The following is a 26,926-nucleotide window of genomic DNA, read 5'->3' on the forward strand; positions in this document are numbered from 1 at the left end:
CCAGAATCATTGCTTCTAGCGAAATAGCATTATTTCGTGCAGTTGACGTTTTAAATGAATCCTTCTTCGATACTAGACAATCCTTGCTGTTCGCTTATGAATTATAAATCCATCAAAGAACTCCGTTACATCCGATTTTCCAAGATTGTAAACTTTTGTTGGAACGCGGCTTCTTAACCTCTCTTGCACATCAAAATTATTTCCTATTTAACCAAAGACTTCAATAAATTCTCCCATTTTTCTAATGCTAATACTAGGTTATAATTTTAGTACGTTTTTCATTAAAGTGCTGCAGTACTGGTAGTCAAAACTAACCCTTCCATTAGGAAAATCACAGATACGTTAATAAAATGTCAAGAAGGTTGAATATAAACAGCAGTTTAAACCAACAATATAGAAGGTTTAACTCTGAGCCAGGTTTAAACTTGATGCAAAGTTTAAACCAATATGGGGAAAATGAATGTTAGTTTAAACTCAGACTTAAACCAGATTAAAATAAACCTTAGTTTAAACTCATTTGGGGAAAACGGCCCTAGGCGTAGTGGTCGATGGTACCTTTTGTTACGGAGACGCCTGAATCTTCGTTCTGCTTGAGCCTTCAAATGTTTCGCTGTCTCCTGTATACACAGCTCAACGGAGAGCTTAGGATCCTGAGGATATTTCAAGACCTCATGCCATGGTCTCTTCGTAAAACTGTCGAAATGATTCACTGACGGAATTTGACCAGTGGATTCATGAACAGTGCAGTTGATACTTTTTGTGAGAACGTGAATCACGTCAACCCAACGCCAATGTTGTCGCGGACAGTATATACGGCAAAATTTCGCGATTTCTGGCATTATCCGTTCTGCGGGATTCGACTCAGAATGCTTAATTGAACTCACATGATGTTTGATGTTTAAGTTATCGATGTCACGCTTGAAGTTTCGCGATGTGAACTGCGACCTATGATCAGTGAGGACACATTCGGCCTTGCCCATACGTGGTATGATTTTAGTTTTTAACGGATTTATGACGGCTCTAGTGTTTGCCTTCTGGATTGGACAAACAGTGACGAATTTTTCGAATACATCCACGCATACCAAAATGTATTGAAGCCCTCTCTTTGCCTTGGGAAGTGGTCCGTAAAAATCTAAAGCGAACAGTTCCCGAGGTTTACTTGGCAACAACGGCTTCGGCCTTTGCTTAAGTAGGTATGGGTTGGGCTTTACCCGTTGGCAAATGTCGCAAGTAAGGTGTACCTGCTGAACCGTTTTACTCATTTTTTTCCAGATAAAGGTTCCCTAAGTGTGGCAATTACTTTATCTCTCCCTGCAAGACCTGTAACATGATGAGCGAGCCAAACCAAATCAACTTGCAACGTAGTTGGAACCACAATCCTGTATTGCGTGTGGTCCTCGTCCACGAATTTATGTAGCATTCCATTAAAAAATTGGTAATTCTCGGATTTTATCTGAAGTTCACGGCATTCATCCGTCCCTGGCTGTATTCTACGTTGGAGGAAATCGATCAACTTCATTTCCGGATATTTCTGTTGTTCTTCACCAATAGTCCGCAGCCTTTCTACGATTTCGCGGTTCCCTTGTTCAATTAACTGTATTTGGTTAACAACGATAGGTTCCGGATCTGGATTTCTACTGAGGGCGTCTGCAATTACATTTGCCTTTCCGGCACAGTGCTCAACTGTAATGTCGAATTGCTGCACGCACAAGCACCACCGGCTGACTCTCTCGCTTGTTAATGCAGATTTCATCATGAACGTCAGAGCTTTGTGATCAGTTCTTAACACAATTGGATACCCATAAATGTATTTCTTCCAATGGTTAAGAGCGGTCACGATCGCGAGCATCTCCAGTTTTGTCACGGTGTATTTCAACTCATGCGATCTTAATTTGCGACTCATGAAAGCCAAATAGGTGATCCTCTGTTCGGTTTCGGTTGTCTCTTGATAGAGCACTGCCCCGACCCCTATAATCGACGCATCAGTTTGCACAATGAACCTTTGTGTATAGTCCAGATATCCTAATTTTACGCTATGGGCTAACTGGTCTTTTGCTCTCGCAAATGCTTCGTCGCAAGCAAGGTCCCATTTCCACCTGTTGTTCTTCTTGAGAAGGTCCTGTAATGGTGCTACTATATTGGTATAATTCGGACAATGATCCGCGAAAAAGTTGCAAATTCCTAAGAATTGCCTGACATGTTTCACCTTCGTAGGTTTTGGAAACTTCTGAATCGCCTTTAATTTAACAGGATTGGGCACAATTCCTTCTGAGTCAATCACATAGCCTAAAAACAAGATACTTCTCTGACAAAAGTGGGACTTTGGCAAATTCACCTTAAAATTGTTTTTCTCCAAATCGGCCAACAATTTATCAATTTTCTCCAAATGTTCTGGCAAAGTTTCTGACACAATGAGGATGTCATCCACATACCTCACCGTGAACTGTTTGACTTCGTCACTGAGGTTACGATCTAGTGCCCAAATGAGTGCTGATCCTGCTGTCTTTAATCCGAACGGTAACAGATGAATACATAGGTTTGCCCATCAAACAGAAACCCGGTCAAAATTTTGGAGTCTGGATCAAGTTCAACGTGATGAAATGACGATGTCAGATCAAAACCACTAAATAGTTTCATGCCCCTCAACTTCTTAAGAACCTCTTTTATACATGGGGCCTGATCAAACTCGGGGATTAATCGCTGGTTTATAGCTCGCGCGTCAAGGCAAACCCGCAACGAACCGTTGCCTTTCTCTACCACAACCAATGGATTCAAAAATGGTGTGGGTGATTTCGATATAACCCCGTTATCTTCCATTTCCGGTATAATCTTCTGGACTCCAGCATGAAATTTTTCAGGTATTGGATATGGTCGTTGCCGAAATGGTTCCCACTTGTTGACAACTAAAGAATATTTCAAATTTGGAATTTTTCCTGGACGTGAACCAAAAACGTTTTCGTGCCTCTCTATAACTTTCTGTAGTTTTCCCTTGTCTTCATCCCCTACCTTCGCTTCGCCGATATTTTCTTGGACTACCTCCGCCAACGATGGTCCTTCACTCTCCGCTTCTAACTTGAAGATCATCCCTTCGACCTCCTTGATCATCTCATCCCGATATTCATCCCAGTTTGGAAAGGACTCTCTTCCTTCTCCTTTCAGTTGTTCTACCTCCAAAGTCCAAATTTTCTCCTCCCCGTGTTGTCCCTCAAAGTCTTTCAACCTCACGTCACCTTGAACTGAATCAATCCTGAATCTAATTTCATTCTTATCCATGTCAATAACCGCTTTGAACTCTCGGAGGAAATCAGCGCCAATAATGACATTATACTCCATCCTAGTCAAGATGATGAATGGGTGTGATATGAGGTTAGTTCCAATTTCCAAATCTATATATGCCTGGCTATTGCATGTGGTTGTGCGATCCGGAATTATTCCTCTAACTTTAATGTTCGAAATCGGAATGATTGGAACACGTTCCTTTGCTTCAAGTTCCTTGACTAATGTTTCTGAAACCACGCTGACGCACGCGCCTGTGTCTACAAGGCAGCGAACTAGCAATCGGTTGACACGGACATAAATAACGGGCAATGCTCTAACTGTTTTTGGACATGCTCGAATAGGATCTTCAATCAGGTCATCTGGTTGAACTATCCACGATGCGATTGTTACGGACGTCCACGGTTCCTCCTTTGCTTCGGTAGTCCTCGAAAATCCGGCTACCTCCTCGTTAGGTTTTCCTAATTTTGTTTTTGCTGACCTCTGCCTCCATTTTGATATGGTGGAGCGCGGGGATCAAGGTTACTGACGCGATTCGCACCATTATGCGCCTTTAGTTCGAGGCTCTCTGTCCCTCGACATCCATCCGACTTAGCAAACTGCTGCATCGAATCTTTCCACATATCGTTTCCGGCCTGGGTATCTCGCAAATCTTAGACGTAACGGCGTGACTCATTTCACCTGTCGTTTAGATCACCCCGATAATATTCTCGCGGTCTGTTATTCGGTCGACCACGGTTACCCCAGTATGGATTCGCTGTTCTCTCGTATGGTCGCTGCCCTCGTGCGCCGATTTGTCCGTGGTTGTATCTTCCTGACTGATACCCTTGACTCCTACCCTGGTCATTCTGATACTTCCACTGGTGGGTTTTCCACTTCGGAGATCGCCAATCCCCATTATTCCTGTTCTGGTTTCGTATCTGAGTGTCAGACTGAGTACTTGTCACCTGCGTTCTCCGGTTTACCAACTGATCACTCTCTCGAACATTTAACGGGTTGATGGCTTCTACGTTTCTAGCTCGAGCGTGTCCGACGCGAGATGTCTGATCCAACTGTCTTAACACATGCTCGGCTTCCATTGCCGTACGAATATTTGCCGCAATCAACATGCGCTGGACGTCAGTCAGGAATTGCTTTGTAATGGCGGTTATTAATTCATTTTCAGTTGGTGGGCTGTCCAATTCACGCATCTTCACTAACTGAGATGTGAAATAGTCACAGAACCTTGTGGGTCCTCCCGAAGCGTACCTCCTCGAGTAAAGCTCTATCCTAAGCCCTTCCTGCGTGTCCAAACCCCAGTATTTCTCCAAAAATAGCTTCTTGAAGCCTTCATAGCTATCGAAACAGTAGCGGAAAGCTTTAAACCATTCCAGAGCCTGGTCTTCCAAGAATTTCCCGACTACTCGTAATTTCCTCTTCACTGGTATCCGATGATCCGCCATGTAGTCATCTACCTCGCGAAGGAAATTTTTTGGTGTGGTCCTAGTGCCTGGTTTGAATTTCTTTGGTTTGTCATCCGCCGAGCGTAAGAGGCTATACACGGGTATCAAATTTTGGCCAAGAAATGTCGACGTTCTCTCGTCCATCGGCGGTAATTTATATTCTTCATTGCCATGTAGTTGTTCCTTAAACAGACTGTAGCCTAAGTGGTGTGATCCGCTACCTAATTCCTTTTTCATTATTCCACCTGTTTCCAGTTTGAAATGTGGTTCATCCCGAATATCCAATTTCTTCATTCCCTCTATTATTTCGCGAAGTGCATTGATTTGTTCTTCGTGGACCTCCAACTTCACCTGCATTTTCGAGCCTTTCTCTTCGCTCCATTCATGGATTTGTTTGGCCGTCTCTCCTACTATTTGTCCTGAAACCTCCTTCCGTATCCTGGCAAAAGTTAGTTTCATATCAGACTGCATTGCCTGCGATGTCGACGTAATTTTTTCGTCCAGGGCCTCGATTACCGCCAATGTTTTCCCCGTCCTCTCTTCATCGATTCTGATATTTGTCTGATTGTCCTCGACCTGCTCCATTATCTCTTCTATCTTCGTATCGCGGTTATTTGCTTTGGACCTGATCTGTTCCATTTCGCCAGTCAGCTGATCGATTTTGCCTTTAACAACCACGATTTCGCCATTCACGCGAGTAATGTCTCTTTCGATACTGGTCTCAACCTGATCAAGTCGTTCAACTATTCCCTCGACCTTTATTTCAACAACGGCATTGAGCTGAGAAACCGCGTCTATTTTATCGCTTAGTTCCTTAGCCCCCTTTTCGCTTTGTTGTTGAACCTCCTGAATTTTGTTCATTAAATTACTGCACTTCTCCTCAATCATCTTACTAGTCTCTGTTCGGTTTTCTTCTAATTTAACCTCAAAATATGTTAATTTACCGTCAAAGTTCTCTAATTGTTCTCTGACTTCAGCGCGCCCCTGCTTGGATTCATTTTCAAGTGTCTTAATATCGTCCTTCACGCTGTCCCTAATCTGGGCAATGTTCTCTTCCATTCTATTTTCAAGTGTCTTAATATCGTCTTTCACGCCGTCCCTAATCTCCTCACTACTTTTCTTTAAATCGTCCTTCACGCTGTCCGTAATCTGCGCAATGTTCTCTTCCATCGCCTTCCTGCTCTCCCTAATCTCATCCATCAAAGCCCGTATGGCTTCACTATCCATATCAATATCTGCTGAGATGACCGGACCCCCTCGCCAACGTCGGTGTCGACAATCCACAACATTATTTTTGTTTCAAAGGAAACGATTTCTCTATCCAAACTTTACGTTCTTTCAGCTTCACAAATTTTTAATTATCATTGCAAATTAAGCCTCAAAACGGCTATAATTGAAGCAGCCTAACTGCCTAACACCATCAAGGTTCATGAAAATTATAAAATGGCAACGGGAGTTTCCGGAAATTAAAATTAATTACAGCCCTTAAATTCAATTAATAAAGTCGCAGGTTAACCTATAATTCTAAAATTGGGCTCGATTTTAAATAACAATACACGTGGTATAGTGCCAGTAAATCAACCCATGCCCTCAACATTGAGGTTCTTCAAACGCACAAAGTCATCAGAATCTCAAACTGAACCCATGAAATTAACCTACTGCCACTCGAAAAAAGAAAGTACGCGTGAGGTTACCTCTTCTCATCTGCGATTATACTAACGTAAAATATATTTACTAATAGCAGTTTGTTTGGTGACGAAACACGCACCACTGGCTAATATCCGTGAATAGATATGCACTAAGAAAGAGCCACTATTCACTTCGGACCTCACTTATGGGAAATTCATTTCACTGTTTCCTGGGATTCGAACACATCCTCTTGAACTTTGGATACGCCCCTGCTAAATTGGCCGTCATGGCTTAGCCCATCTCATTGGACCATGACTGTGTTCTCATTGACAGTAACCATTTAAAATTTACATTAAGATATCACGTATTTGATTATTATAGGCTAGGCTTTACCTTCGGCTGCAACGTAAGTACGCCGATCTGGTAACTAAACTACCATTCTCTCAGAGAACAACTTCTCATGGTTACTTCCAGTTCTGATTTCTCTACGTCACATGCACGCTTACGCTCCAATACGCTAACTTATGCATCTGAAACTACACATATAACATGTGTTGAATGGTACCAATGCCTAGAATTGCACTAATGCACACAACGCTAGCACAACTGTAAAATACCACGTGGCTTTCCAAATGTATGCAGTGGGTAAGAACAAATATACGCGCCTGTTTGATAATAAAATATGCCTATTAAACCGTAAAACACGCCACGCGGTAGAGTGCAAAACGTATGTAATGGGTAAAACGCACGTAAACGGGCCCACTTGGAGCACCATCTGTATGCAATAGGTGAAAGTAACTATGCACGCCTATTAAACAATAAAACAGGCCACACTTGGAGCGCCATTTGTATGGCCCTCACGTTGCGCGCCATTTGTATGCACCCGCCCCTACCCTAATAAGGCACCGGCATTGGGTCTACAGGGTCGCACATGGGTCAAAAGTATATTAAATTAGGCGCTTATCTAACATTATCTTAAAGGCGTACAGGGTAGGATGACGGGCATACTTAACTACAATGAGAACAAATTCGGATTAAATTTTAGCTAACAAGACAGGTTTATAAACCTTGATGGTGATGAGAATGACACATTAAGATACACTGATGAACTACATTAATATTTATAAGTGTTGTGAATTATTCTGTGGACGTTTGTCCATTATGCCTGATAGAAATGAGTGAGTATATCGCGACGCTATGTATCGTGACATGAAGCGAATGGAAAATTTTACCGTAACACTGAGGCTATATTATATCACTAACACATAAAACTAACATGCACCGACAACATGTCTGAGCAATCACTACTCTAATGAAAACCTAGATTTCCCAATGAAATGACGTAAAGGAAAATACACAAATATGAAACCACACCTGGGTTCGAACCGACCCTCACTAGTATAGACATTGCCAGGCCGATGGACAGAACCACAGCTGATCTTATTTACAATCAAACATGACACATAGAACGCATAAAAATCATACATGATATGCAGCAAAATACGCGAGGCACTTTAATCTTCCTTCTGACGCTGTAGGCTTCCAATGCCTACGTTAAGCATCGAACTGACAACCCCTTGTGATGAAGACATGGTCCTGTAATCCCTATCTTCAAACAATAGGATGTTCAAACAATTAATAATGATTCGCTGGCAAACATTAGCATTATCGGCCGGGTCACTTGTTAATAAATCCACTATTCTGGCGTGTTGAATAAATCATATATTTAGCCGTTCAAAGAGGCCAACTTCTCTAAAACAGAAATGTCCCTCCTTCCTCAGCTACGGGACACCCACACACACAAGAAAAAAGAAACACAACTGGGGCAAGGTCGGAGCCACGTCCGCCACCCCAAGGGTCAATAGCCCACATAATAAGCGTAACGTTCCCTATCAAAAGGAAACAAGAACACTTCACAGTGAAGTACATCCACAAAATAATCTAGGGGCTCATAACTCGCCCAAATCACCTTGAATTCAACACATATTTTCCCAACAGTATCACGTCACTTTCACGACGCGACTCCGGTATTACAATGCTAATTATTATTATTATTATTATTATTATTATTATTATTATTATTATTATTATTGCCATTCTACATGCCTTACCTGCTGCTTTGATCATAGCTGCTCATCGAGCGGAATCTATTTAGCACCTGGTTACTTTATCGTCACACGGCAATACATTAATTAATCAATTAATATTCACACGGATTGATATTTGACACTCGTATTATAGTTACATCCTGGTAAATTTAATCACCTAATCAATTTAAATCATAACGCTCCCTATATAAATATTTCAGGGGGGTTCGGTTGTCAGTTCTACCGGCGCTTCGTAGTTCCGTGTCTTCACACCACATAGTACTTACCATTTTTACTTGCCATGCACTTATCAAATTAGAATAATTACTCTAATTAATAACTACTCTAGCTGCAATCCCCTAAACTATTACTACCGGTATTCTGACTCAAATAATCGAACAAAATCTCCCAAGATAAAATAATCGAATATATCTCTACCACATGCAAAACTAAAGTATTGTATTCCCTAAATTATTTACAATCAATGACTCAGACCTGTCGTCGGCTTCCTAAACTAAGAATTAACAACTTCGAGCCCATTTCGGCGCTTTATTTCAACTGGTTTACATCTTTAACTCTTTATAGCGTCCGCTTACGATAAACATTTCCCATCCCCACTAGGCATGCCAGATATAAAAATTAATACTCATCCCAATCACATGATGACACCTTCGTCATTTCGGGAGGTCCATCCTGGGCTTATTCTTGGTCCATGGGCACCGCGGTGATTACTTGCATTTCCATACCACCTTGAAGTTGGGAGTCCATGGTTCCTTGCTGGTGGAGCCGCTGGCAATAGATCCTGTGCACAAACACGTCACTGTTTTAACTCCACACTCTGGTTAACAACGTTCAGCGTGAACGTCCGGTCACGATCTCGGATACGACTACGTAGTCCGCGGTTCAGTACCGAATCCCATCTATCTCTCAGCCACTATTCAGTCTGCTGCTACGTAATACTATCGTGCTATAGTAATAATAATAATAATAATAATAATAATAATAATAATAATAATAATAATAATAATAATAATATTACTTTCTACACTGAATGTTTGCGACACAACACGGTTTTATAAAAACTAACACTGGTGTCACGGAGACCAAATCTATATACTCTTTATGCGAATTCTATTATTTCACTTGAAATTGAAGTTAAATTCGCTAGAACAAAGAACTAATGAGAGCTTAACCAAACATAGCTCTGCCGTCGGTAAGTCCCGAGTGACGATCGTCCCTCACTGCAGTGGTTTTTACAAGGGAGCGATACCCCTTCCACTAATTTGCGTGTTGCCTATCCACGGCGAACTTGAGGTGTAATAGTCCGGCTAATCAGGTGACCAATATTTAGTTGATGTGATTGAGACATATCCATTCAATCATCCTTCGGTGGATCTTCTTTAATTAATTAAAATCTGTCTGGCTTCCCCTACCACGCGGGGTGAACTCCCTCCGTCAAGGACGTGTCATGAGAATAAACAGATGGCCCCAGTACTTTTCCACGCAGAAACAACACAACATTCTTTCTTCTTCTGAAAGTTATCAAGAAAGGGGACATTAGACACTCTAAATAAATGTCCCAGTGACATTTATCCCTTTTAAATCGGGAGACGACTCCAAAATTCGAGTTTCATTAATTTCTAGATCGTAGATAATTAAGTTGGCTAGTCCGAATTCAAGATGGCTCCTATATTTCGTTTCGAAAAAGTTGGTTTCCCCTCATTCTCTGAGTCTTGAGGAGGGATGTCTTCTCTCGAGTGATGCCATGGGGAATCCCCATTCATAACCCCTCCTGCTAAGGTGGGTCGGCTTGGCGTCTGCCGCGAGTTCCAGCTACACAAAGGACCATATTGCGCAATAGGTCGCAAACAAAGAAATCTCGTAAAGTAACTTTAAAAGACTCAATTTATCTATCTTAAAGGTATGAATATTAATTAGTTTTGGTATTACCTGTATTAAAGGTATGAATATTAATCATTTTCAGCATTTTTTTAAAAATAGCATTGCGTGCGTAATTACGAAGATCACTATCAACCAAAGGTCCTTGGATCATGCCCCTGTCGGTTTCAGTATGAAGTAGATTATTAGTAATATCAGTACAGAAATAATCTCGTAATCTCTTCGTGATTTCGAGAAGGGGTCCGAAAAATTTCCCTTGGATGCACTCTAAAGTTGTGTAAATTAATACCGGTACCTAAGTTAATGGAATTCTGAAATGTGTCCTGGTCACATCCATATTCCAGGTTTGTTTACCTTCACTATTTCAGGCAAACAGAAGTATTTTAATTACTCATGGTGGTAACGTGATCTGCATAAATAATTATTGATCGTTGGCTCCTAAATTTCTTAACCTGCTCTCTAAGATATGCAGAAGATATCCATAGGCTTTTTTCAAGTAATAACACAAGGTACTAAGTCTCGCGTAGTGCCAGTTTCTGCCGCACAATTTAAATTATTCCAGTTAGCAATAACCGCTATATTCACGATTTTGTATTTAATCACATTATGCTTTCTAATACATGAGAATGTTTTCTAAGTTCATATGAATCGGAATGTTACATAGGCCTACCTTCGCATGAAATCTATATTTTTATTTATTTTGTAGCAATAAGTACTTTTAACCTTCTTCAACTCTGAGTGGGAATAATATTCGGGGTTTTACTACCTCATCCAATGTTCTGATGTTTTAGTAGGGATAAACAATCAGATGAATAAAAGACTACAGGAAACATTAAACTGGTTGTAAAGGCCTTTGAAACAACCACCATAATCAAAACACGGACAATGTACTTGTAGATAAATGCAGATAAAAGAAACATGTGTATATATTCGAACTGTATTTTTCATGGAATAAATTACTCAAGGCCGATTTATTGTATAAAAATTGACTTTGTCTATCAACGGAGTAGAATTCTTCTTTGATTCTGTCAGAGATCAAACCGATGGTACATATGTTACTTAATATTCCATCCCGTTCATCTGGCAAAATAGCAAAAATTATTAACTAATGAAGCTGCAGTTCTGAAAATAAGGTTCCTCTGCTGGCATTTACATATCTACCCTCTCACAAAGTCTTGCGGATGCAGGTCCTTCTGTAGAGGTAACACATAAAACCAACCATAAAAATATAAATACTGTTTACACATGTGAAAGTACAATTTGATTCAGCCTTGCCGACTTATTGACAATTTTAATTTTAATTAGTGTGCAAAAAGGGAAGTTGTACTAGACAAAGGTGATTTGTGGGAATTTTATTATTTTATACTGCACAATGTAGTGTATAGACAACAGAAACCCGGAACGGAATATCTACTGGGTCCAGAAACACATAAAGTAACATCTATTTGGTCCAGTAAGTTAACGAATTACTTTTAGACTTACTTTAGAAACTAAACACCTAGATCTTAAGTAATATTAAGTAATTTAATATGTTTGCTGTGTGACAGTACATATATCATACCCTCGCAGTGAATTCAAAACTAAGATATATTATTATTGTCATTATTCGATTTATTATTTGTATTTCACTTGTATATTTTGATCTTAATGTTTTACGCTGGGAGGTCTCTATATGTCATATGAGTAATTTGCTTTTTTACAAGCGGATGGCAAAACAGTGCTGTTTCCAAGTCGGAAAGTTCCTATGAGTCATGTGAATAGCCCAGCGTCCGATGAGGTGGCCTTTTTGATGTTGTAGTGGAAAGTTCCTATGAGTCATGTGAATAGCCCAGAGTCTGATTACGTGGCCTTGTTGTTGTTATTGTCTTGTGACACTGAACAGGTTCAGGGCGTTGTCTTGACAAGAGGATCTATTCATGATTGGATGACCAGGATCAATCAGGACGTATGATGTGAGAGAAAGGGGAAGCTGAGGTCTATATGGGCATGTGATCAAACGGCGAGAAGACAACTTCAGATACCGGACTGGTCTTAAAACTTTGGTGGAGGAAACTTCAAACAGCAGAGGAGAGGAGATGTATCTTTTGTGGAACGTGGTCTTATTATGTATGTGAAGTGTGGCGGCTTGGTATTATATGCTGGTGAGAGCTAAGGAGTGTTGTTTTTCAGACTTTCCATAATTCATGTTATAAAACAACAAGCATGTGTTGCTCGAGTGAATGTATCTTTAAACCAAGTGTTAGAGTCAGTGAACAGTATTATTAAGGTACAGTATCTGTGTGATTATAATAAGTGCCAATTATGAGAACCTGCCAGTCGTGTTGATACACAGAGATAGTGAAGGGTACTTATCCACATATATGTGCTTTCTTCAACGGTCTGACTACAAATGGTAGCTCAGTCCTCGCTTTTAGTTTCCCACTGTTTTCGTCGTTGTTGTTGTTGTTGTTGTAAATAAGGAGGCTTCCAGAAGTATTTTGTGAGTGTATTTTATGTATATTTTTGTGTGTTGATGAGGTGCTCATTCACGGATGTTATTTAGAATATAGTTAGTATTTTTTCGAATCAGTGGAGTTATTAATGAGCCTAAGTACAATTCCTACCTATCTAGCAGTTTTCAGAAGGTTAGGTAAGGCCAGATGTACCAGTGTCCAGCTATTTGTGCATTCCCTGGGAGAGATAGAGTTAGCATGTTCTATCAAAATTCGAGGTGAACTCTGGTGCCCCTACTACGGATATTTCGATTAATTACTTTTATTAATTTATTTGATTTTAATTATGTTAGTAATATACTCAGTTATTTATTCATATATTTTGAATTAGATTCTACTTACGCCCAAGCGTGAGGCGATTAAGTATTTTATTTTATTCTTATTTTATTATTTTAATCATATTGCAATGGTTATGAATTGCTGTTATTATTATTATTGGTTCTTACATATATTACAACTGAGACATTTCCATAATCTGCTAGTCATGTCGTTTACTTTATTATTTCCGCTCAACATTTTTTCAATAATTTATATACGGTGATACTGTTTGACAAAATTTTAAATTATTGATGTTTAAAAATCATCGACGCAACTCCCTTCAGCCGGCACGAGTAGATTACAGATCGTACGTTAGTAAACATACGTATCACTATGCAATCTAGTTGCACATTTTTAATAATTTCATAAATTAATGAAGTTTTCATGTTCAGGTTAATTCATTAATTTTTGATTAACGAACACTTCAAGGAAGGACAATCCAGATTAAACTTTAGAGCTACCCTATCTAGTTCACATTACGGGATGTCGTCCAAGCACCACAATTTTCCAGGACCAGTTAATGTTGCCATAATCATTTGGAATGAAATCTCCGTAGGTATAAATACATTATCTGTTTTCGTATTGTAATAATATTTTAATATAGTCAGTTTTAGATAATTTAAAGCCACTAACCGCATGGGAGAACAAACTATGCCCCCACCATGTGCGTGTTTCTGTGAGCATTGTTATTAATTTGCCACTAGTGAGATAAATACAGAATAATAGTGCACGAACCCTGTGGATACACAGAGATTCTTTTAAAAGCCATTACAAGCTCACGTATGGTGCACATATGAAATGAATTCTGCTCCTTCCCTACCATGCACTATAGCCAGATGCTACCAGCCTGTTTGAATTCTAATATTTTGCCACGCCGTTATGTGCACCACATACCACTAACTCAGCAGATATGTAGAATCTGTGGGACCTGCTCGTCCCCATGGCTACTGTTTGCCAAGGAAAAGAAAAGTAGTTAATAAAAACTACTTGATTTCCATAATATGCTTACTGGCCGCTTGCGTTGATAAAAACTGGCCCTTTAATTTCAAATCGGTCCCGTATTTTCCTCTAAACAAGTAAATATTTTACGTTTCAAAAATAAACCATATTTCATGGATGGAATGAATGGACGGTTTGCGATGAGTCCCACTTGCGATCACGGCAAATTTTGTTCTACTTACGATCACTCCAACAAAAAAGAGAAAGACTAGTTTGTGTCTCAATTCGTTGACTATAGAATTATTAGCAAGTTATTTGGATTTTCCACATTTCCATGCAGCAATTGGAAAGGCAGTTAGGCTAAGTAGGACCATGGATTTTCCTAACCCGCCCCTAACTCTTGAACTATTTTTGTTTATTCTAGCATCTATTCCATTAAACAATATTTTTAAGCTTTTCTTGGTATCTGCGTGCTTGCTTACGGCCTGGTGTTTACTGATACGACGAGCTTGTGGTCTGTAATGAGTACTCATACACAAAGCTACGGGAAGGGTGTGTTTGGTGATACCAGTATATTTAAAACAGAATAAATCGAAGTCTAGAGGAAGACTAGTATGTCAGAACAATACAGTGGTGACAATGATCGATCATCGGTGCGTTCCTAACGAGGCGAATGTGAACATACAGAAAGCTATATTTCGAATGAAGAACCGAACGCACGAGGATAGCAGTGCGACTGTTCCTTAGGTACTAGGCGAAGAAATCCAGTATTTATTACACATAGACTACGCATTCGTTGAAAGGACGCAGCAGTCCTATAATTTAAAGACTTCGTTGTACCAAAACACAAATCATCCGCAGGGACTACAAAATGAGCTGAGGAGTTCCAAGGAGGGTTGTTCTTTGTGAGGAAATACTAAAAATATATAACAGAGAGAATTTTTGCCTGGTCGATGATCTTGGAACAGACAGACTGCTGATGTAAGGTGGATGCATAGGAAAAGATATTCTGTGAGGAGAAAAGTCGTTCTTCATAACGGGACATTCATACTACCGACCTAGGAAGCACACAACACGGAACAAATGTTTCACTAGTCATATTTGTTCTTCTTCCTCACAGAAAGTAAGAACTATTTAGGAATGCTACGAATTATTCTGCGAGAAAGACCTCATTGAGAGCCTGAGACGGTATATACCTAAGGTACACTGGAGGAAAATGCAATTCCTACACCAGATAAACGAAATTCGGAAGATCTTTTTTCACTCTATTGAAGTTAATTTATACAAGTGGCTTTAATACAAAAATAATATTTAATTCATTTTTCAAACAAACATCGTAGTTTTTGCGTCATTAGTTCCAAATTTCCTAAACATTTTTAATTACTTGCAGTCAGACTTTAGTTTTTTCCACACTTTCACTGTTTTTTCAACGCTAGAGTCACTTCTATTGATTGCATCAAGCCTTTTAACATAGCATTTTTAGCACAATTCTTTATTTGAAAGGCACAGATTTCTTTTACTGGAATCTGCAATCTTGTCTCCATTCTCTTCACATATGTTCGCAAGTGGACAACTTTTAATATACTGTAGGACTGAAGGCAGGCAGATAGCGTATTCCATCAAATTTATTGAGGCAGGATTGATGATTCAATTCCTTCACAAAATGATTATTGAGGAAGTATTTCGTAATTTCTACTACATGTTCCTTTACGCGAGTCGACCTTGGTAAGATCAAGTGAGAGAAGTTTCAAAAGATGAGCTGAGGAGTTATATGTTATTACATTAATTTCTTCCGTTTCTTTGAGAGCACTTGTTATTTTTGCCATATTGCTTGCAATGTTTGTAACGAAGCTTCCCACATTGCACTTTAATTAACTCTCACAACTTTTTGCTGAATTTACTGCAAGTTCAATTACGTAGTCATGTGTGTGATGGTTCCTAGATATATCAATAGATCTTCGATCTAATCTCATACAAACTGTATTGTCAAATCTTTGAAACACGTATTTCTCTCATTTTGATAAATTTCTTCAAGAAGGGATCCAGCTAATGCAGCAGATGATGGGATGGAGGAGTATAGACAAGTCGCAACATACTTATGAGTCATGAATTCCGAATGATTAATGGAGTGGAAGAAACTTGTTTGTACCGGGCGAGTTGACCGTGCGGTTAGGGGCACGCAGCTGTGAGTTTGCATCTGGGGGATACTGGGTTCGAACACCACTGTCGGCAGACCTCAATATGGTTTTCCGTGGTTTCACATTTTCACACCGGTGAAATGCTGGGGCTGTATCTTAATTAAGGCTACGGCCGCGTCTTTCCCATTTCTAGGTCTTCGGGATTCGAACCTACTATCTCCCGGATGCAAGCTCACAGCCGCGCGCCTCTACGCGCACGGTCAACTCGCCCGGTAAATAATTGGTAACTCCCTCCACAGGTTGGCACGGAAATTCACCGAAGTTGGTCTGAAACACCCGCCTTCCACAGTAGGAATGGAACGGACAGAGGAATGGCCGTCGCTCTGACGGACACGTTCGAGAGCACGTGCACGACTAACGACGAGCCTTGCGATGAAAATTGCGTTAACTTCGTCGGAAACGAAATCGACCCTCACGCGATATACGAAACCATGCTCCCACCAGCCTTAAGTTTGTAACGCCGTCCGAAATATTCGCCGCCATAAAACGACACAAGAACAAACAGGAATTTTCCTTGCTTGGACAGCGTATTAGCGTCCTTTCTTAAAAACCTCACGAGAAAAGCACTGACATATTTGACTAAACATTTCAACGCAAATTTTCGATATGACCACTTCCCGACCTGCTGTAAAAATGCGAAAGTACGTATTCTACCTAAACCACAGAAGGACAAAACTTTCCCACAAAACTACCGACCTATTTTCCTCCTCAGTATCATCTCGAAACTTTTAGAAATCCTATTCCTAACCAGACTCAGTATTATCATAAATGACGAGGAACTTATGAGCGACGAACTGTCCGCCTTCTGGCTTGGCCATTCCACTACCCACCAGTTAACTCGCTTAACGGAGGGGGGATTACTAAGCATTTTAATGAGCTACGACACACATGAGTCTGTTTTCTCGACATTTATCGTGCATTTGATACGATTTGGCACCAATAAGAGATTTTTAAACTAAGGAATTTAGGCTTTCCACTCTGTGTTCTATGACTACTGACGAGCTACCTAACCTACAAAAAATTCCAGGTCTAGGTTGATATGGCAGTTAAGACCCTCGCCCCATAGAGGCCGGTTACCACAGGGCAGCGTTATCTCGCTTATAATTTTCAATCTATTTATAACTGACATGACGAAACCTACGCACGCGAAATCATATTTGTACGCGGACGACAGAGTGTGGCAGGCACCTAAAGTAAAGGACTACCTCTAAGACGCGCTGTCCACTCTCATGCCCGGACTAGAGAAGTAGGGAATCAAAACTGATGTAGCTAAAAGTAGAGCTACACTTTCCGCGTCCATGATGCTTTTCGGCGAAATCATCAGGTCGACTAGAAAGACAAAATTTGTACGTATCACGCCAGATAGAGAACTAATGTTTGCCTATCGCATTATATGTATTAAAGCACAAGTAAATGTTGCCTTTTCAAAATTGTGCAGATAATAATAATAATTTCGTGTAGCTATTTCTAGCCGAGTGCAGCCCTTGTAAGGCAGACCCTCCGATGAGGGTGGGCGGCATCTGCCATGTGTAGGTAACTGCGTGTATTGTGGTGGAGGATAGTGTTATGTGTGGTGTGTGAGTTGCAGGGATGTTGGGGACAGCACAAACACCCAGCCCCCGGGCCATCGGAATTAACCAATGAAGGTTAAAATCCCCGACCCGGCCGGGAATCGAACCCGGGACCCTCTGAACCGAAGGCCAGTACGCTGACCATTCAGCCAACGAGTCGGACATTGTGCAGATGATAGGAGCTAAGAATGCATGATGTATGTTGTATGATAAGCTCTAGCTGAGCGCTAACTTTGTAATAGCCAACCTGGGAATCTATGAAACCTTGGTCCTATAGAAAACTATCTCCTTCTCTGCAATTCGACGGTTGGACATATCCTAGAGTATGCTAGTTCTATTTAGGGTGGTGCGGCAATGTAACACCAGTCCTGTTGACGACACAGCTCGTACAGAACCGCGCGCTTCGCCGCTTGACAGGTGCTCAGTGGTAAGAAAGATACCAACGCGAAACCATTCAGAGCAGTTGCCGTGTAGAGCATTTTTGTCTTCGGCTGTTTTCGCATTAATTATGATAGATCCCTACATTTAGAGCGTTTAAATTCACTGTGCCACACGCCCGCATACTTCATTGCAGTGACTAGGTGAATATTCAGCTGAGTCACGGATTTCCCGCCGTCCTCTCTAGGGATATACTGAAAGCATTACGTTTAGTAGTAGTATAAGTAGTAATAGCAGTATTAGTAGTGGTAGTAGTAGTAGTTTTGCTAGATCGGCTGTTGCATGCCCCTGTATTTTGGAAGCGGAGAGGAAGTTGGTACTCACCGTCAGCTGTCCTGAGAATAGTTTGCCGTTATTTTTCATTTCATAGTATAGGCCCCGGCCGCCAACTCCTTCACCTTCTTCGAGCATCTCCTTCACCGTAACAAATCTCCTGGCCTGAGATACGGCGTCACCATCTAAGAGGCTCACAACCGCCTTTAGAAGAGGACTGAAAACAATTCATTAGTAGTATGGCTTTTGCTATTACCGTCCATGAGAATTATTAAGCTATGGTTGTGAAATTGTTAAATATAATGATATTCCTATTAATATATATGTTATTCTTTGTGGTTCAAATTTCAGAACCTTCTGTAAGTCCGGCCAACGGCCGTAGCCGTGTTGAAACACCGGATCCCGTGAGATCTCCGAAGTTAAACAACATTGGGCGTGGTCAGGAGTTGGATGGGTTGCCACCCGCTGTTGGTGGGGGGTAAGGGAATGGAGGAGCGGAAAGGAACTGGCCACCCTACCGTACGTAAACTCCGGCTCAGGAACACCTCTGCGGAGGTTCGGACCTGCATCCGGGCAGAATAACCCTTACCTGTAAGTCCGAGTCTTTATCTTTAATCTTGGACTTAGTCTCCTCTTTAAAGCGAGTATCTACACCTTCATGGATATTGAAATATGAAAACTTTCATCGATCCCACGGTATTGCTCTGCTTATGGGCCTATCTAACATATTTCCACTGTGCTTACGCTTCATAAACTCTGTTTTGTAATATTCAAGTATTCAATTTTAGTGAGATGCAGATTCGTCACTAATGTGGGACTTGAAACTATTTGTGACCCTAAATAATTGCAATATTCTCACTTAACCTAAGGTGAGCCAATTTGTTACCTGCCATACCCTTTATCTCTTCATTCCGAGTACCATTCTGCCACCCCTTTGTGCCAGCCTTCATTCTCGTTTCATGGACTTTCAGTCGGTAATGAAGTAATACATTTTCAAATTTCGACCATGAAAAAAATAAATAAAAGCACATCTTGTGTCTAAATGAAGCAAAGTGAAAAAATACATTCATAATTTGGATAACTGGTATGAGCCCTGGGAGAAAGACACAAAATAAATAAATAACTCAACTTTTATCAGCTGGTGGTTCAACATCGCACAAACACATTACATTTGTTCGGAGTTACATAGATGGGAAAGGCATATTATTAACCTACATCCCCAGCATTGTGCTGGTGAGAAACTGGGAGAACGCGGATATACATCTTTAGGGCTACTGTGCCTGGTATTCGAACCCACCATGAACCAAGCTATGTAGTGAACTTACTCGAAGAGTAAAAATAAAAATAAGCGCCCATGAAAGATAAAAATTAATTTGAAAATATATTATGTGTTGGATGGAGTGAAAATCCAAGTACTGTAATTATCTTAACTTGGTTTCTGTGTGGATCAAACATTCATACCCTATATATTAAATTCCTACGCACTAATCGTCGATGCCTGTTTGTTGTTGTACAGCTCGCATGTTGTCGAGTGCCAACATACAGCTTGGAATAGGGGTATGATGTGCTGTAATTCGTATTACAGTATCTTCTGAGCTTGACATTCAGCCTGTTTACATGAAAGCTAATTGTATCTCGCTGGAACACGTTAGGCAGGCGACTTGTCATCAGGCCTCTCCGTCCACTCTGGTCTATTTGCTCGTTACCGCACATATTATGCCACGGTAGTGATGTTTTGGTAAGAGTAAACGAAAATAAGAGACTTAAAAAATTCTTAGTGAAGTGATTTACAAGGAACCACGTGACCTTAGGCTTGTGCGTCCCTATGAAAAAGATAGTCGAGCCGTAGGTGCGAACATATCGGGTGGGTACTTTTCGTGAGACCGACTAACAAATGATTCATCGAAAGTTGGGCAGCACCCTTTCGGAAGTTGCGAGGGCGGAAATCTGGGTGATTGACAGTAATGGCCTTCTAATGACATTTGGCATGGTTTAGCTAAGTTGATACTGCCACAAGGCGAAAAGCAACCGGAAACGAAAGCCATAACTAAATCCCAGGCACATACAGCTCTCTGTATGAATGAGTGATGTACTGATGACGACTTCCTCCGTGGTAAAATATTTCGGAGGTAACATAACCCCCAACTCGGATCTCCGAGTCAGATGATGTTCGAATTTTGAGTCGTTTTGGTAGGTTAGAGGATCTCAAAATGGAGCCAGTATTTTAGCCATTATCTTTAATTAGTCATGTCTATATGGCCGGACACCACGTCTAGCCGGTTCTAGTCCGTTGGCAGAAAAATATTGGCCAGCAAGGTAGCAGATATAGTGGTATACAACTTATAATCAATAGATTGCGTGCCAAAAGCAATTCAATGGATTCAATTCCAAATATCGCCGAAGTTTTCATATGGAGAAAGGGCATATTACGCTGTTGGTGGTGATTTGTCTCTCAGATAGGGGTACATATCCACTCAGATAAAATATTCCGAGGAAAGAGGCATAACCAATGGACTATTTCACTTTTTGAAGAACTGCACCTGCTTCGAGAAATGCACCCAAAAAATATATAGGGTATGATCGGATCGTAAAATTTCTTTTACCTGGATGACGAACATTGGAGGAAGCAGAGGGTGGGAATATCGTATCAACTATTTCTCAATTTAAAGAGTAAGATTTAGATGTCCCATTAGTAAAATTTGTGTCTAAGTCACTAGCGTCAACTTGTTCATTTTCCGGAAGCGGTTCAGGTTCATCACTGAATTCGGGAGGAAGTTATGAATTGAAGTTACTGTTTATTGGTACCTGCATCACTAACTCTGGATCACTAACTCTGCTGGAGCTTGAAGCTGAGCACGATTTGGTCTGTCAGGATCTGAACAATCTTCATCACCAGAGTCAGCATCTCTTTCTTCTCCTCCGTCTTCATACAGCCCAGTAAAGGTATCATCACCTGAGTCGGGGATGTCTGAAGGACTGGCCGCTTCGAGCTCATCCTGAATTTCTGCACCTGTTACTTGCTATACTCTGTAATATATTACAGAGCAATTAGGGATCCTAAGACTAATTACATAAGGTTTAAGCTAAATATATGGTCGCTATTGAGCGAATGTGGAAGTCAGTGATACTTCTCGGGTAACTGCCCAGCGGGTCGTTAGCGACCCACACTAGGTTCTATTGAAAATACCGGAAATTCTAAGCAACTTATGCGGATATCAAATTATGTATGTATATTATTGTTTAAATAGTAAATACTGCAATGAATAACCTGCCAATGAAAATAGTTATCAATACTACAATCCATCTTTCTTCTATTGACTCCAGATCAAGAATAACGTCAATAATGAATCAAATTCCCGCCCAAACGTATGATGAATTATATAATAGTTAACTTAATCGATATCACAAGTGTCAAGAATGTGATAGTTTTAAGAAAGATAGCATAATTTGAAGGGTCGAAAACGACCCACCTGGGCATAAATGGGACTTGAACAGACCCCTTGGTGCTATTCGATAGGAGTAGGCTATATATCAGAACCAAATTTCACCCTCTCACTTTCTACTATTATACAACATTCACAACATCTCATTAACTCTACAGATGAGATCTATGTCGGGAAGGGTATCCGGACGTAAACTCTCGCTAAGAAGGTTGATCTCACTTCATACCCGACCCAGTAGAACAACGGGACAAGTGTTAGACATACAGAGAACCTGAAAATGAAAATGGATTAACTAAAGTTTTATCTAGGGGTTATAAGTGCGTTGGCAGGAAGAGTAGAATTTTGGTCAGGCGACTACATAAAAAATTATCAATACAATACAGGGTAAATGCAGTATTCGAGTTAATAATGAATAAGAATAAGCGAGTAAGGTACAACGACCAGCATGGTGAACGGATTATTGTTGTTAAGATAGACACCACCATAATAGTGGAAGTCTAACAGCCTGCTAGTTCAGCGAATGGTGAAGTAATCGAAAAATCGTATGAAGAGACAGAAGATTTAATACAATATGTGAAAGAAGACGAGAATCAAATTTTGATGGGAGACGGGGATGCAGTGATAGGTCAAGGAAGAGAAGATTATGTAGTAGGAGAATTTTGATTGGGACAAAGAACTGAAAGAGGAGGGATATTGCACCGATCATAATTTATTCCTTGCTAACACTTGGTTTAAATACCACAAACGACGGCTGTATACCTGGACAAGTCCTGAAGACATTGGAAGATATCAGCTAGCATTATGACTTAGCAGATATTCAGAATCCAGGTGTTGAAATACAAGGCATTCCCAAGAACAGACGTGGATTCTGATCAGAACCTGCTGGTGATGAAATATTGTCTGCAGATGAAAAAATTGAAGTAAGGTAGTAGGAATGAAGTAAGCTGGGATCCAGCCATGTTGGTAGGATAATAAGGGAATGTTTCAAGAAACATGTAGCGCAAGTCTGAAAGAAGCACGATAGGTGAAGACTGAACAGGAGGCCTCTCGAAGAAGAATTAGGAAGCAAGGGAAGATCAACAGAAGTAGGATATACATCAGTGAATAACTGAGGAGATACGATACTTGATTGTTGAAAGAGTATTAGAATGCAAAACATGGGGAGGACAGAAAAGGGGAGATATAAAGTGCATGGCAGCTAAGGTAGAATACTTGAAAGAGAAGTTCAAGGAAGTTGAAGATTGTATGGTTGTATGAAAGGTAGATACTGTAAATATAAAAATTCGAGGAACCTTTTCAAAGAAGGAAAACTAGGTATATGAACATTAACAGTTCAGATGGAAAACAACTTCTAGCGAAAGAAGACAAGGTAGAAAGATTGTGGAAACATATTCAACAATTGTATCAAGAGGAGGAAGTAGATCACTCAGTACTGATCTGCATTTAGCGCTGTCGCCCAGGTGGCAGATCCCCTATCTGTTGTTTTCGTAGCCTTTTCTTAAATGATCGCAAAGAAATTAAAAAAATATTGAACATCTCCCTTGGTAAGTTATTCCAGTCCCTGACTCCCCTTCCTATAAATGATGATAAGGTACAGGAACGTACAGTTAAGGTAGATATGATAAGGTACATGAAGAGGTTTCTTAAGCTGATGAAATTAGAAACAAAGTTCTGAGAATTTGATAGAGTTTTGAGAGACCTAAGTTGGAAAAAGGCACAAGGTGTTAATGACAAACTCACAAATTTACTGAATGCCTTATGAGAAATTTGTATGGCGAGGTTATTCACTTCGAGCGTAAGATGAATGATACGGGAGAAATGCCATCCGATCTTAGACAGAAGATTATTATACACATACACAAGAAAGCAGGTGCTGACAAGTATAATAACTACCACACCGTTAGTTTAGTATCTCACTCTGGCAAAACAAGTTGAAGCTGTTTTGGGAGAAAAAGATTCCTTCAGGAGAGATGTACGAATAGGTGAATGAGTTCAACCTTTAATCTTGACTTTAGAGGATCAAATTAAGAAGGTCAAACCCACGTACGTGGCGTTCATAGATCTAGAAGAGACGTATCATATAGTTTATTGAACCAAGCTCTTTGAAATTGTGAAGGTGATCGGAGTCAAATACGTAAAAAGAAGGATTGTCCATCATATGTACCAAAAAAGCAGAATGAAGTGATAAGAATCGAGGGGTATGAAAATGAAGAAGCAATCCGGAAAGAAGTAAATCAAGGCTGCAATTTGCCCCCATTATTTTCAATATTTATAGAGAACAAACGGTAAAGGAAATCAAAGAAGAATTTGGAAAGGGAATAGCAAGCCAAGGAGAGGAAACGAAAAACTCTGAGATTTTCCGATGATATTACTATTTTATCTGTGTCTGTCCAAGGAACTTCCTTGGACACGTACTGAGACATGACTCTCTTGTCCAAACCATAATTGAAGGTAAAGTTCTAGGAAAGAGACCTATGAGACGACCGAGGATGGCATACATCACGAACTCGGTCGGTGAACTGGAATGTAGTTCATATAGAACATGATGAGGCTTGTTACTTGGGTAGTAAAATAACCAACGATGGCAGAAGTAAGGAGGACATAAAATGCAGACTAGCACAAGCCAGGAAGAATTTTCTTAAGAAAAGAAATTTGCTCACTTCAAACATTGATATCGGAATTAGAAAGATGTTTTTGAAGACTTTTGTGTGGAGCGTGGCATTGTATGGAAGTGAAACATGGACGATAACTAGCTCAGAAAGAAAGAGAATAGAAGCTTTTGAAATGTGGTGTTACAGAAGAATGCTGAAGGTGAGATGGATAGATCGAATCACGAATGAAGAGATACTGAATCGAATTGGTGAGAGGAGATCGATTTGGCTACATTTGACGAGAAGAAGAGATAGAATGATAGGACACATCTTAAGACACCCAGGACTTGTTCAGTTGGTTTTTGAAGGAAGTGTAGGTGGCAAGAACGGTAGGGGTAGACCAAGGTATGAATATGACAAACAGATTAGAGCAGATGTAGGATGCAATAGTTACGTAGAAATGAAAAGGTTAGCACATGATAGGGTGGCATGGAGGGCTGCATCAAACCAGTCTATGGACTGATGACTCAACAACAACGAGGCTAGTCAAAGATCGTCAGATGTGGCTACACCGACAAGACATTGCTTTTATTAGGTGTTGATGACGGAGGATCTGGAAGAATTGGTGAATGGTATGGACACAGTATTAAAGAAAGAGTACAAGATGAAAAATTGAGAACAAAACAAATGGAATGCAGTCGAACGCAGGTAACGATGCAATATAAGATTAGGAAATGAAGTGAATGATGAATGAATATAGTTACTTGGGTGGTATAGTAACTAAAGGTATCAGAAGTTAAGAAGTAAAGAGGTAGGTATTTCTTACGAAAATAAATTTCCTCACTTCACTAACTGATATAGGAATGAGAAAAATGTTCTTTAAAACTCTCGTCTGAAGAATGGAAATATATGGAAGTAAACCTATGGGCAATAACTATCCCAGAAAGAGGCAGTAACTAGCTCAGACAGAGAATATAATCCATTGAAATGTGGCGTTATAGAAAATACTGAAGGTGAAATGGGTAGATTAAAAGGTTCGGCAAACAGTTCATTTTCAGGAACTCTTTAAGCCTACTTCATTTATTTCGGTACTATATACATTTAGACAGGCGGTTATTATCAATTTATAAGTCCGACTCGTAGGCTGAATGGTCGGCGTACTGGCCTTCGGTTCAGAGGGTCCAGTCTTCGATTCCCGGCCGGGTCGGGGATTTTAACCTTCATTGGTTATTTCCCATGGCCCGGGGGCTGGATGTTTGTGCTGTCCCCAACATCCGTACAACTCACACACCACACACAACACTATCCTTCACCACAATAACACGCAGTTGCCTACACATGGAAGATGCCCCCCACCCTCATCGGAGGGTCTGCCTTACAAGGGCTGCACTTGGCTAGAAATAGTCACACGAAATTAATTGATTAAATCAATTTATGAACCGTGAAACATCACCAGAAACCTGATTGTACAATTGTACAATTACCATTATAGGGAAGTGATGATAACGTAATTTTTGGTGCCGCAGTTAGGAATATTTTGGTTGTTCATGGCTGTAGATCTTTTAATGTTTTGTGTGAATTAAATAATGTCTGTACAAGTACTATATTTTGGGTTTACAATCCGACTGAATTGGATCTGTTATTATTATTATGTGTTAGTAGAAATTCTAACATTTGATCTTGAATGATCCGTTTTAGGGCCTTGAAGAGAGAGAGAGTTTATTTTTTTGAGTCTATGCTAGCCTGTTGCAGCTCTTGTAATGCAGACCTTCTGATGAGGGTGGGCAGCATTTCCCTTGCATGAGGGACTGAGTGTTATTGTGATGGAAGGTAGCGTTGTGTATAGTTTATGAGTTGCAGTAATACAGGATCACTAACAAAACCCGATCCTTGAGTTAAAGTACTTAACCATTTAAGATAAAGTCCCTGGTCCGTATGAACCCAAGGCTAATATGCCGACCATTCTGCCACAGAACCAGAGTGGAGAGAGCTGATATGATATTAATGGATATATAATGTGATAATGTAAAGGAAGTTGTGATTTTAGGGATGGGAAAGACTGTTTCAAGGCCCCATTTTGGTGGAATGTGTGAGTTGTCTAAGAGTATTTGAATAGTGTCGTCGATGATTAGATGAAGCGTTTCATAACTGATACCATTATTAGAAGTGCTAAGTACAAGAGCAAAGTAACTCGAGTGATTGTAATCGACTTCAGTCGAGCATTTGACAGCGTAGATCATTATATCCTCGTTACAAAGCTCACATACATCAACAGACCAATGACAGGGAGTAGGATACATTTATTATTGCTTTTGCGCAACGCCTATTGC

This window comes from Anabrus simplex, chromosome 1 (assembly GCF_040414725.1).
Source record: "Anabrus simplex isolate iqAnaSimp1 chromosome 1, ASM4041472v1, whole genome shotgun sequence".
In the NCBI taxonomy this organism is placed as follows: domain Eukaryota; kingdom Metazoa; phylum Arthropoda; class Insecta; order Orthoptera; family Tettigoniidae; genus Anabrus; species Anabrus simplex.